Below are 11763 nucleotides of genomic sequence, written 5' to 3'. Positions count from 1 at the left end.
TTAAGGTTCATCAAGTTGAATGATTGTGGCGAGCCTATCAATCTCACCACCTAAGTAGGGCTTCAAACTTTGCCAATTTACAACCCAACTTCTTTGTGATTCAGGATCCTCTAACTCAATGGCTCCATAGGGTTTCACATTTTTTACAAGAAATGGTCCTGACCACTTTGATTTTAGCTTTCCAGGGAATAATCTCAACCTGGAGTTGAATAATAGCACTGATTGGCCAGGATAAAATTCTCTTTTAAGAATTTTCTTGTCATGATAAGCTTTCATCTTTTCCTTGTAGAGCATAGAGGACTCATAAGCGCTGAGTCTCATTTCTTCCAATTCTTGCAGCTGTAATTTTCTTTTTTTCTCCTGCTGCCTTTGGATCAAAATTCAAGAATTTCAAGGCCCAGAATGCCTTGTGTTCCAATTCAACCGGTAAGTGACATGACTTGCCATATACCAGCTGGAATGGGGATAAACTAGTGGGAGACTTATAAGCAGTTCTGTAGGCCTAGAGTGCGTCATCCAACTTCATTGACCAATCTTTTCTTGAAGATGCCACTGTCTTCTCTAGAATACGCTTGATTTCCCTATTTGACACCTCTACTTGTCCATTGGTCTGTGGATGATAAGGTGATTCAATTTTATGCCGCACTCCATAATGTTCCAAAAGTGTGAACCACCATCACTAATCAACACTCTTAGAGTACCAAACCTGCAAAAGATGTTCTGCTTGAGGAATTTGATTACGGTTTTGGCATGGCCTTAGGAATTGCTACTGCTTCAACCCATTTTGTCACATAATTGTAACACCCCGGTAGGATATTACTTAAAATAAAATAAAAATAAAATAAAATAAACATGCAGAAATAAATACATCATTTATTAATTAAAGCATTTCCCAAAAAATACGGGAAAATTCAAATCCTTTAAATTTAATTTCCAACATAAATAAATAAAGTATTAATAATATACTCAAATCCTCCTATTACAAATTCATTGTTCAAAACCATAATGAAATTACAGAAAGTTATTTAAAAATGTTTTATAAACAATCCCAAGATCTTTGTTCCCACTCTTCGCTTCTATGCAGCTCCTGGCTCACCTGAAACATCATCTGCTCCCGGATAATAAATTACCCGATCATCGCCACACACACACACATATAGGGTGAGCTATGCAGAGATAGACATATAAACATAAAATAAATATGCCTTCCATCCCAATGAAAATAACACCACTAAAAATATTTCATTATTTTCAAATTACCCATCCCTGATCTCAAAGTCCTTCGTGAGTCATATGCATGAACTAGGTCTTGGGACTTCACTGTGCTCCCACGAAACTAACCCATTCGTGGTCCAACCCTATGAGCCTATCCTGCTCATAGTCCTGCCCTACAGACTTCTCGTCTGTAGTAAAGCATCCAAGCCTCCATCGCTCGGACCTTGGCACGAACGCAATCACCATACTATGGACTCCTCGCCCAATAGCAGCCGACGAGAACATAACAGTTCCTTGCCCATCATGCGTCCCACCATCAAGCACATCCCAGACCCCTATTTGACTTAGTCTTTCAAGCCAACACCACAAACACATGCACATAATTCCTATACTTTAGGAAATAACAAGTAACAGTACAAACAACACATATAAACATGACTCCTCGCCATTCCATTACTTTTAAAGTATGATTATAATGTTCCCATACTTTCCCAAAACCCGTCATGATCATGCACCACTCGATCATAGTGATATCATCAATAGTGGCTTTATTCACACACTTATAACATCATACATTCGAGCTGACATATATAGGTTCATATATTCAACATGTTTCAACAAGCACTACCATAAACATACTTATCAATCACACATATATAAGTTTATATATATATATATATATATATATATATATATATATATATATATATATATATATATATATATATATATATATATTCATCAATCAAGGCCATATCAACACTTAAGCACACTTAATCATCCATTAGTAATCATACTATTAGGGAATTCAAACACCCAATCATGAGTGATGTATATCTCCCTCTGCAGGCATCCAATTCAAATCTCCACCGTTCAAAGTGAAAAACAACATGTTGTGAAAAACCTTCCAAAATTTCACCTAAATCGAACGGTTAACGAATCGGCAATTGTAGTTTTACGAAAACTGCGCAGACTAGGAAAATTGGTGGCGCCTAGCGCCATAATCAGTAGCCTAGCGCCTGGCGGTACAAAACTACCGTCGGGCGGTTCCTGTTTCGCAAAAATACGAAAAATAGCGTTTTTCGTGAATCAGAACACCACACACCACTGGTATGGCGCCTGGCGGCCAAAGGGGTGCCGCCAGGCGATTCCTGCACCTACGAACCTTACCCCTTCACAACAACTCTGATTTCCATAAATTTCTGACTCCATAGGATACGATCCTAGTTATTGGGATTATGGTTCATCCCTAACACTTCCCATTCACGAATTCATTAACATTTTCCATTTAGATTAGTGTTGTTTTCGAAATCCCCAATTCTTCAACCCTAAGATAACCTTCATGCAATTTTCTTCTCAATTAAACCCCAATTCCATGAATTTCCAATGAAATACGATGTTTAATCATTCTTAAGGATTAGAACGCGATTTCTCGCCGATCAGAAACCTCCCAGAACGTAAGGAACATCGAAATTGAACCAAAAGTCTTACGTTGCCTGGCGTGTCAATCAACACCGCCAGGCCCTTCATCTAGAAAACCCAGAAACTTGGTACAAAGCCATGCGTCGCCTGGCGGTCGGGAGCTTACTGCCAGGCGGTTCCTCTCTAGGAACCTAGAAATAATACAACGCAGATGAGTAGCCTGGCGGCATTTCTTTACCCGCCAGGCGGTTTCTGAAAAAATCCCAGAAACATGAATTTTCATACAATTTGGACATATTATTAACACCCAATAATCATATAATCCAGGCAATCAAACAATACAAAATTAAAGGTATGGTTCCAGCTCCCCTAACCTGTTAATCCTTGCTCAATTTGAAGAATCAAGGCTTCTCTTGTGTCACCAATAGTCCCACCTTAGCCTTCTCCCAATGCACTTGATGCTCTTAACAATTCCACATGAAAACTCACCTTCAGACTCTCTTTTCCACTGTCAAATTCGTTTTTCCTACTACCCTTTCATGTTTTCCTCTCTTTCTTCTCCAAAACTACACTAATTAGACCATTAACTAAGCCTTAATGCTTGTTAATGTTAGGGAAAACGAAAATGCTTTCAATTAGGTGTTAATGATCATTGAAAGACTATTATTGGGTGCCTTCCCAGCCCACTTGGTTGTCCTTCTTGCAGCTAAGGTTTTCTCTGGCCTTTCATATTCATGCCAAAAGAAAATTTGCATGCCAAAAGAAAATTTGCCAAAAATAAAGTTAAATTCATTCTTAGCAAGGTTTGAACCCATAACCCCTCAATCACCATTCAAATGCATAACCAATTCAACCAATCATGTTTCATGATAATTCCTATAATTTTAGGATTACATTATCACGTTTCACATTCAAATATACATTAAAATAATACAAAAGTTAAAATAACATACAATTAGCATACAGAGGATTTGAACCCATGTCCTCTCACATAATTAAGTACTCTCAACCACTTGAGCTAGTACTTTTTCACATCATAGTACTTCACATTAAATGTCTTAAAGGCTCCTATTACCTGCATTTATTAAATAATTATTTAATTAATTATTTAAATTTCTCGGGTCTTACAATAATCAACTGCCACCAAAATGTATTCATTTGAGAAAGAAGATGGCAGTGGTCCCATAAAATCGATTCCCCAACAATCAAAGGCTTCAAACTCTAAAATGATATTCAGTGGCCTTTCATGTCTTTTTGAGATTCCCCCTATTCTCTGATAGCTATTGCAGTGTTGCACATATTTTTGTGCGTCTTTGAATAAGGTAGGCCAGTAAAATCCAGATTGGAGGACTTTTGCAGCTGTCCTCTCTCCATTAAAATGCCCTCCATATGGGAAACTATGACAGTGCAACAGAAAGCTATTTGCCTTTTCATTAGATACACACCTTCTCAACAGTTGATCAGCTCCAATTTTAAACAAATGAGGATCATCCCACACATATTGGTATGCATTTCTCAGGAATTTCTTCTTCTAGTGCCAATTAAAATCTTTAAGTATGACCCCTACAACTGTAAAATTGGCCATGTCATCAAACCATGGCCTTTCTTGCACCATCATCAATTTTTCATCAGGAAACTCCTCCTGCACCTCTGATTAAGTGTTGGTCACCTCAGTATTCACCAATCTGGACAAATGATCAGCTACAAAGTTTTCACTTCCCTTTTTATCCTTGATCACCAAATCAAATTCCTGCAACAATAAGATCCATCTAATTAGTCTTCGTTTTGAATCAGATTTGGTTAACAAATATTTAATTGCAGCATGATCAGTATATACAGTGACAGATGAACCAATCAAATATGCTCTAAATTTTTCCAATGCATAAACTATAGCTAGGAATTCCTTTTCAGTTGTTGCATAATTAATTTGAGCTTCATTAAGGACTTTGCTAGCATAGTATATAGCATGAAAAACCTTGGATTTTCTCTGTCCTAAAATTGCTCCTATGGCATAGTCACTTGCATCACACATTAACTCAAAACCTAAATTCCAATCAGGAGCCATTATCACAAGAGCTGAAATCAATTTCTGTTTTAACAATTCAAAAGCATGCAAACATTCGACATCAAAATTGAAAGGTGTATCCTTGTTGAGCAGATTGCTGAGTGGTTTGGCAATCCTGGAGAAATCTTTGATGAATCGTCTGTAGAACCTAACATGGCCTAGAAAACTCTTGATACCCTTCATATTTTTAGGTGGCAGCAGCTTTTCAATGATCTCCACTTTAGCTTTGTCAACTTCAATACCTTTAGTAAAGATTTTGTGGTCCAGCACCACACCTTCAGTTACCATAAAATGGCACTTTTCCTAGTTCAAAACCAGATTGGTATCAACACACCGCTTCAGTACGGTGTTTAAGTTTTCCAGGCATTGATCAAATGAAGCACCAAATACAGAAAAGTCGCCCATAAAGACTTCTATGCATTTTTCCACCAAGTCAGAGAAGATTGCAAGCATGCATCGTTGAAAGGTTGCTGGTGCATTACACAATCCAAACGACATTTTCCTGTAAGCAAACACACCAAAGGGACAAGTAAAAGTAGTTTTTTATTGGTCTTCTGGATCTATTGCAATTTGATTGTAACCAAAATATCCATCCAGAAAACAATAGAAAGCTTGTCCTGCTAACCTTTCTAGCATTTGATCCATGAAAGGTAAAGAAAAATGATCTTTCCTAGTGGCCTGATTTAATTTTCTATAATCTATGAACATTCTCCAACCTGTGATTGTTCTAGTAGGAATTAATTCATTTTTATCATTACAAACAACAGTCATACCTCCTTTTTTTGGAACTACCTGGACCAGGCTGACCCAGGCACTATCAGAGATTGGATAGATCATACCTGCATCAAGTAATTTCATTACTTCTTTCTTGACCACCTCTTTTATGGTTGGATTCAATCGCCGCTAAGGCTGTGCTATAGGCTTGTAATCTTGTTCCATGTGAATTTTGTGCATACAATAGGATGGACTAATTCCTTTAAGATCAGATAAAGTCCAACCTATTGCACCCTCATTGGCTTTAAGAATTGAAATTAGTTTTTCTTCTTCAGAAGCCGTTAAAGCACTATTGATCACCACTGGTTTGTTACCTCCATCTGCAAGAAAAACATATTTTAAATGAGGAGGTAATACCTTTAGCTCCAACTTCTGATTTTCAGTTCTATTTTCTTGTTGCAAATTCTCAATTTGTATTTCATTTGATGCAACTCCTTTTGCTGAATTCAGATGTGTTAAGTATTCATCAACTTTCTTTTCTTCATCATCCTTCAGATCATCATAAGCACCAATCAAATCTTTTTTCAATGGGCTTGCCTTTGTCAATTGCTTCCTGGATGAAAGAAAAATTTCATCTATCACATGCATCTTGAAGCATTGTTGCTTGTCCTTCGGGTGCTGCATTGCTTTAAACACATTAAATTTGACTTCATCATCTTGTACCTTGACCTTCAGTTTGCCATCATCAACGTTAATAATGACCTTGGCCATCTTCATAAAAGGTCTTCCTAGTATTAGAGGAACTTCAGTGTCTTCCTCAATATCCATCACTACAAAATCAACTGGAAACATGAATCTGTCAACCTTAACCAAGACATCCTTTGCCATACCATATGGATACTTCATAGATCTGTCAGCTAGCTGTAATGTCATCCGTGTATGCCTTACTTCCAGATCCCCTATTCTCCGTAGCATAGACAAAGGCATCAAATTTATACTGGCACCTAAATCAAGCAATGCTTTTCCCATTAGCAATGTTCCGATTGTAACTAGAATAGTGAAGCTCCCAGGGTCTTTGGATTTCTGAGGTAATGATTTCTGAGGTAATGATTTCGGAATTATAGCACTGCACCCTGCTTCAAGCTCCACTGTCTCTTCAAAAAATCTTATCTTTTTTGTTAGGATCTCTTTCATGAATTTTGCATATGTTGGCATTTGCTCCATAGCCTCCACAAAAGGAATATTAATCTACAGTCGCTTGAAAATGTCCATGAATCTTGCAAACTGCCTTTCCTTATCTTTTTTGGAAGGATTTTGAGGGTATGGTAGACTCTTTGATGTGATCCTAACAAGGCTTATAGCTTGGGTGAACGCCTAGGCCCAAATCATGCTTAAGGCCCAATACATGGCCCACATGCACCTTCAAGCTCAAGCCCATCAAGAGGCCCAATAACAAGGAGCATGCTCAAAAAGATCCAATTAGGCTTCATTCAAGATGGCCCAAACCCACATGGGCTTCTCACACTCTTCACATTGGCCAAAGAAGATATGAAGATTTGAAGAGGTGTATCAAAGAGCAATAGCAATAAGATTAGCCCATTGTTTAGGCCTTGCTTTCTAGAATAATAAGTCAAATAATGTGTAGTTGAATTACTAAAAGTGGGCTTGACTAAGCCCAATAGGAGGGGTGGCCATGAGTTATCAAAAGTCCAAGGTGCACTAAGTGGAAGTCAACACTCCTTCCTAGACTTCATGGATCATGCATCCCATGGAGCCAAGTCCACACTCCACCCATGCGCCTCCTTCATCCAAGGGCTAAGGGAGTGTCTTCTTTTCCAAGCCTTCATCCAAAGGCTAGGAAGTTACCTCCTTCTCCAAGCTTGATCTAAGGGCCAAGATCAAGGCTCACTCCATCTAATGGCTCTCCTTTCTCATGTGTAAATGGCTTCATATAAAAGCCAAAATTTCACTCATTTGTAATCACTCTTGAATTTTGCAATAAAAGCATAGTGTTGAGAGTACTCCACCCTATTGCATTTGAGAGTCTCCTTTGCTAGAGGATTGAATCATCTCCTCTAGCCACATTTCCTTAGCTTTCTCTTAAGCTAAACCTTCAAACACCTTAGTCCAAACCAATGCTTAGCAAGAGCCTTAAACACTTGCTTCCACTCCCTTCCATGGATCATGTCTACTTCATGGAGCTTTCATCCATTCCGCACCAAGAGCTCCACCACTCTTCAACTGAGGTACCTGTTTCTTACCCATCTCCCTCTTTTTCTCCTCACTTTTATTTTTTTCTTCTTTTTCTTCTCTTTTATTTACAAACTCTCTTTTATTTTGTTCTTCCTCTCCCTCACACTCATTTTTTTCTTTCTCTCTCTCTTTTTCCTCCAACACCTTCTCCTCTACAACCAGGTTGTCTCCAATCCCTTTTCCCACAATTTTACCACTTCTGGTGGTAGTTGATTTACAATGCTCCTTGGGATTAGTTTGTGTGTTGGCTGAAAATTGACATGCCTGCTGATCTGATAATTGTTTTGCCAACTGTCCAACCTGTGTTTCAAGGTTCTTGATTGAAGCTTTTGTATTTTTCTGATTAGTCAAAGAAGCTTGCATAAACTTTTCTAGAGTATCCTCCAGTTTAGTTGTTCTGTCATGCACCGAAGGATAATGTTGTTGTTGCTGTTGATAAGGAGGTTGTCTGTTTGAAGGACCAACATCTTGCTTCCATCCAAAATTCTGATTTTGATTATTTCTCCACCCCTGTGAGAAGTTATTATTGTTGGAGAAATTTCCTGGTCTTCCTTGGTTACTCACATATTGAACTTCTCCTTGTGAGCTGCTCTGATACGAACAATGACCATTTGGATGATTGCATCCACAGAAGTCACATCTCATGGGTTGTTGACTGGGAGAAGATTGCACAACTTGTAATTACTCTGGTAATTTAGACATATGCTTCGTTAGTGCTTCAATCTGACAGAATTTTATTTTGAACTAAGATTGCATCTGTAATACTAAGATCAAGCACTCCCTTCCTCTGAACAGATTGCCTATTATGCTGAGCTTGATGATCTATGGATGCTAATGCCTCAATGATTCTTGTTGCTTGCTCCGCATCGACACTCATCATTGTTCCACCTGCTACTGCATCTAATATCATCTTGGTATTAGGCCTCAGACCGTTACAAAATATGTTGAGTTGAGCAATATCTTCAAATCCGTGATTTGGGCATTTCCTCAATAAAGAATTGAACCGCTCCCAAGCTTAACAGAATGGCTCATCTAGTCCTTGCCTAAACGTCTAAATATCAACTTTGGCTTTGATGTAGCGAGATGGTGGAAAGAATATGTTCAAGAATTTCTCCTCAATATCTTTCCAGCTATTCAAACTCTGATTTGGATGTGACTTAAGCCATTCCTTTGCTTTACCTGCCAAAGAAAAAGGAAACAAACACATGTATACATGCTCAAGATCTCCTTCTTGAAAGCCCATGGTTCCTATCAATTCATTGAATGTAGAGAGATGAGTATATGGATCTTCATTATCCATTTAAGTGAATTGATGAGAACTGATTAAGCTGAGGAAATCTGGCATCATCTCCAAAGTTTTAGTGGTAGGTGGTATTGTTATGCTAGAAAAATATCTTGGACCTTGTTGCATAGCATAGTCTCCAAGTGTCTTTCTGGTTGGAGCTGGTCTTTGATTCTCCATGTTTTCTACTTGAGGTGTGATGGAAGTACTAGAAGATTCTTCTCTTGTCTTTCCTTGCTTCTTTTTGTTTTTTGTCTCTATTCCTTCTAGTTGTCTTTTCTATCTCCAAGTCAAATGCTAATCAATCTTCAGGAACCTAACCTCATAAGAGCATAAATAAAAACAACTCAAGCAAGGATTAGTACAAAGGAGAATATTGAATAAACTATCTAATTAAGAAAATATACATAGAGCTCGATGAGATAACTAAAAATTTCAAAAGAACATCGTTCCCTGGCAATGGCGCCAAAAATACTTGTTCTCTTGGAGAGCGTACCAAAAGTCAACTATAGTATAATGATTTGAAGTAGGAGTGTCGAACCCACGAGGAACGAATTTAGTGAAAATTAATAATTATCTTAATCAACATATGTACAAAGATTTTAATTTGATTTGACATTAACTACTGCATAAAATAAATACAGTAAAAGTGGAAAAGTTTAGAAAAATTCAGTAAAAGAAACTGGGATTGAATTTCATCTATCTCCCTTGTCTGTAATCTGGATGAATATAATATATAACATCTAAAAATACCAATATTGATGCACACTCAAAAATCATTTATATTGATCCCTCGTGTATAAAATTCATAAGATTAGTTCACTGAATATTGATTCCTCACATATTCAACAAACAATCCAGCATTACGGTCAAGTGTTAAAAGCAATTGATATATTGAGATCTCTTCCTAGCATCACAATATATCAAGTATCATTGTATAAATCAAATTTTTAGAAATATTTTTCAGTCAAATCTAAAAATCAAAATCAAAACATCTATTGATCATATAGAATCAAGCATTAAGAACAGAAGAATAATACCTATATTGAGTAAAAACAGAAATGCTATATATAAATATCACCAGATTACATCCAAGTTCGAGTAGATTACATTCAATCCCAAGAAGGAAGATTAGCCACTCATGGCAGCCATCAAAACCTATGAACTAAAAAAGAAGAAGAAAATATGATTTGTGTTATGCTCCTGGTCGCAACTCCAGCAGGTTTGTATTCTTCTCCAAAATCACAGCTACCTTCACTTTCTGACTCACGGAGTATTTATACTCCACGAAGGTTCGCTTGAGCCACTCATTCTCGCTTAGGCGAGATAGACTTCTTTAGGTTGAAGAAAGGTCTCGCTTGGGCGACCATATTCTTGCTTAGGCGAGAATTGCAAAAAAACACTGAGGGCTTCTTCACGAACTCTCGCTTGGGTGAGCTCAAGCTCGCCTGAGCGAGAAAGGCGGCAAGTATCTCGCTTAGGTGAGATGACTTTAGCTTGGGCGAGCATGTTCTGGCTTGAGCGAAACACCTTTGATTTGAGCGACCTGTTGCACACTTTCCTCCTTTTCTTCTTTATTTCTTGCTTTCTCCTTCACTCTTCTTGAGTTCTCTTTAATCTTTCCTGAAAACACACACAAAATAGGATCAAATGATTTCTTTAAATCAAAACTTGGAAACATGTGATTGAAACTCATTTGTCTTACATTTAGGGAGAATCAATATGAAATGAACACAAATTAAAAGCATAAGTGCTAGACTTTTTTATGAATCTTTACCAAATTTTGGCACTTATCATTGACCCATGGGTTGTGGGCCAAATTAACAACTTTATTTGTGTGTTTGTGTTTATGTGTGTGTAGGGGGGTTGGGTGGAGGGGCTGGGCCATGGGCCAAATTGGCAGATGTGTGTGTGTGTGTGTGTGTGTGCACACGCGTGCACGCACAAGTGTGTCATATGACAAATTATGTGTCTATGTGTGATAAACCTTTTAGTCGCCTAAGATTTATGCAAAACTTGATTTCATCAATACTATAGTGTAGTGGCAAAACAAGGTATTAATCTAAAGAGGGGTGATGTTGAGTTTATGTGAATGTGTAATAATGATCTCAATGGAGTAAATCTAACTAAACTAATTTAAACAATCTAAAACCAACCTAAATTGAAACCTATCATGAATCTAATTCTTAATCTACACATTTGCCTAAATAAGTAAACTTATTCTAACCTAAATGTTTGAGAAAATGTCTTAAAGAACTAAAATATGAATTTTTCAATGCAGTTGTCCTAAACATGATTTATAGATTTAAATTAACTCTAATATGCATTTTAAACAAAATTAAAACTATAGGAATTGAAAATCATGAGTTAAAGCAAGTAATTCACAAAACGAATATAAATAGTAATGTGTTTATGTGAAAAAATGCATGATAGGTTCAAATATGCTCATAGAATGAGCGTAATAAGATAAAATCAACCTAAATTGAATCTTATCATGATGCATGAATCTAATTCTAACTTTACACATTTTGCCTAAATAAAGGAACTTATTCTAACCTAAATGTTTGAGAAAATGTCTTAAAGAACTAAGATATGGATTTTTCAATGCAGTTGTCCTAAACATGATTTATAGATTTAAACTAACTCTAATATGCATTTAAAACTGAATTAAAACTATAGAAATGGTGTTTAGGAATTACAAGTGCTAGTAGCAAAGTTGCACAATGATTGTGACATTTTCTTTTAAGAATATATTGTATAATATTCTTTTGAAGACTTTATATTTTTGAATGATGTAATATAATAAATAGAC

General features: G+C 36.9%; 1 non-coding gene and 1 pseudogene across 1 annotated transcript; one reads left to right on the top strand and one right to left on the bottom strand.

Annotated features, from left to right (window-relative positions):
* On the bottom strand, positions 1-6349 carry LOC146884305 (uncharacterized; annotated as a pseudogene).
* Positions 6350-8634: 2285 nt separating this feature from the next.
* LOC114195725 (small nucleolar RNA R71) lies at positions 8635-8741 on the top strand. The gene has a single exon (XR_003606558.1). It is a non-coding gene; the product is annotated as a small nucleolar RNA R71 (small nucleolar RNA).
* Positions 8742-11763: the final 3022 nt, after the last annotated feature.

This window comes from Vigna unguiculata, chromosome 8 (assembly GCF_037176805.1).
Source record: "Vigna unguiculata cultivar grain cowpea cultivar isolate G323 ecotype 2 chromosome 8, ASM3717680v1, whole genome shotgun sequence".
NCBI classification, from domain to species: Eukaryota; Viridiplantae; Streptophyta; class Magnoliopsida; order Fabales; family Fabaceae; genus Vigna; species Vigna unguiculata.
The sequence above is the reverse complement of the archived record's forward strand: the minus strand, read 5'-3'. Positions and strand labels throughout refer to the sequence as shown.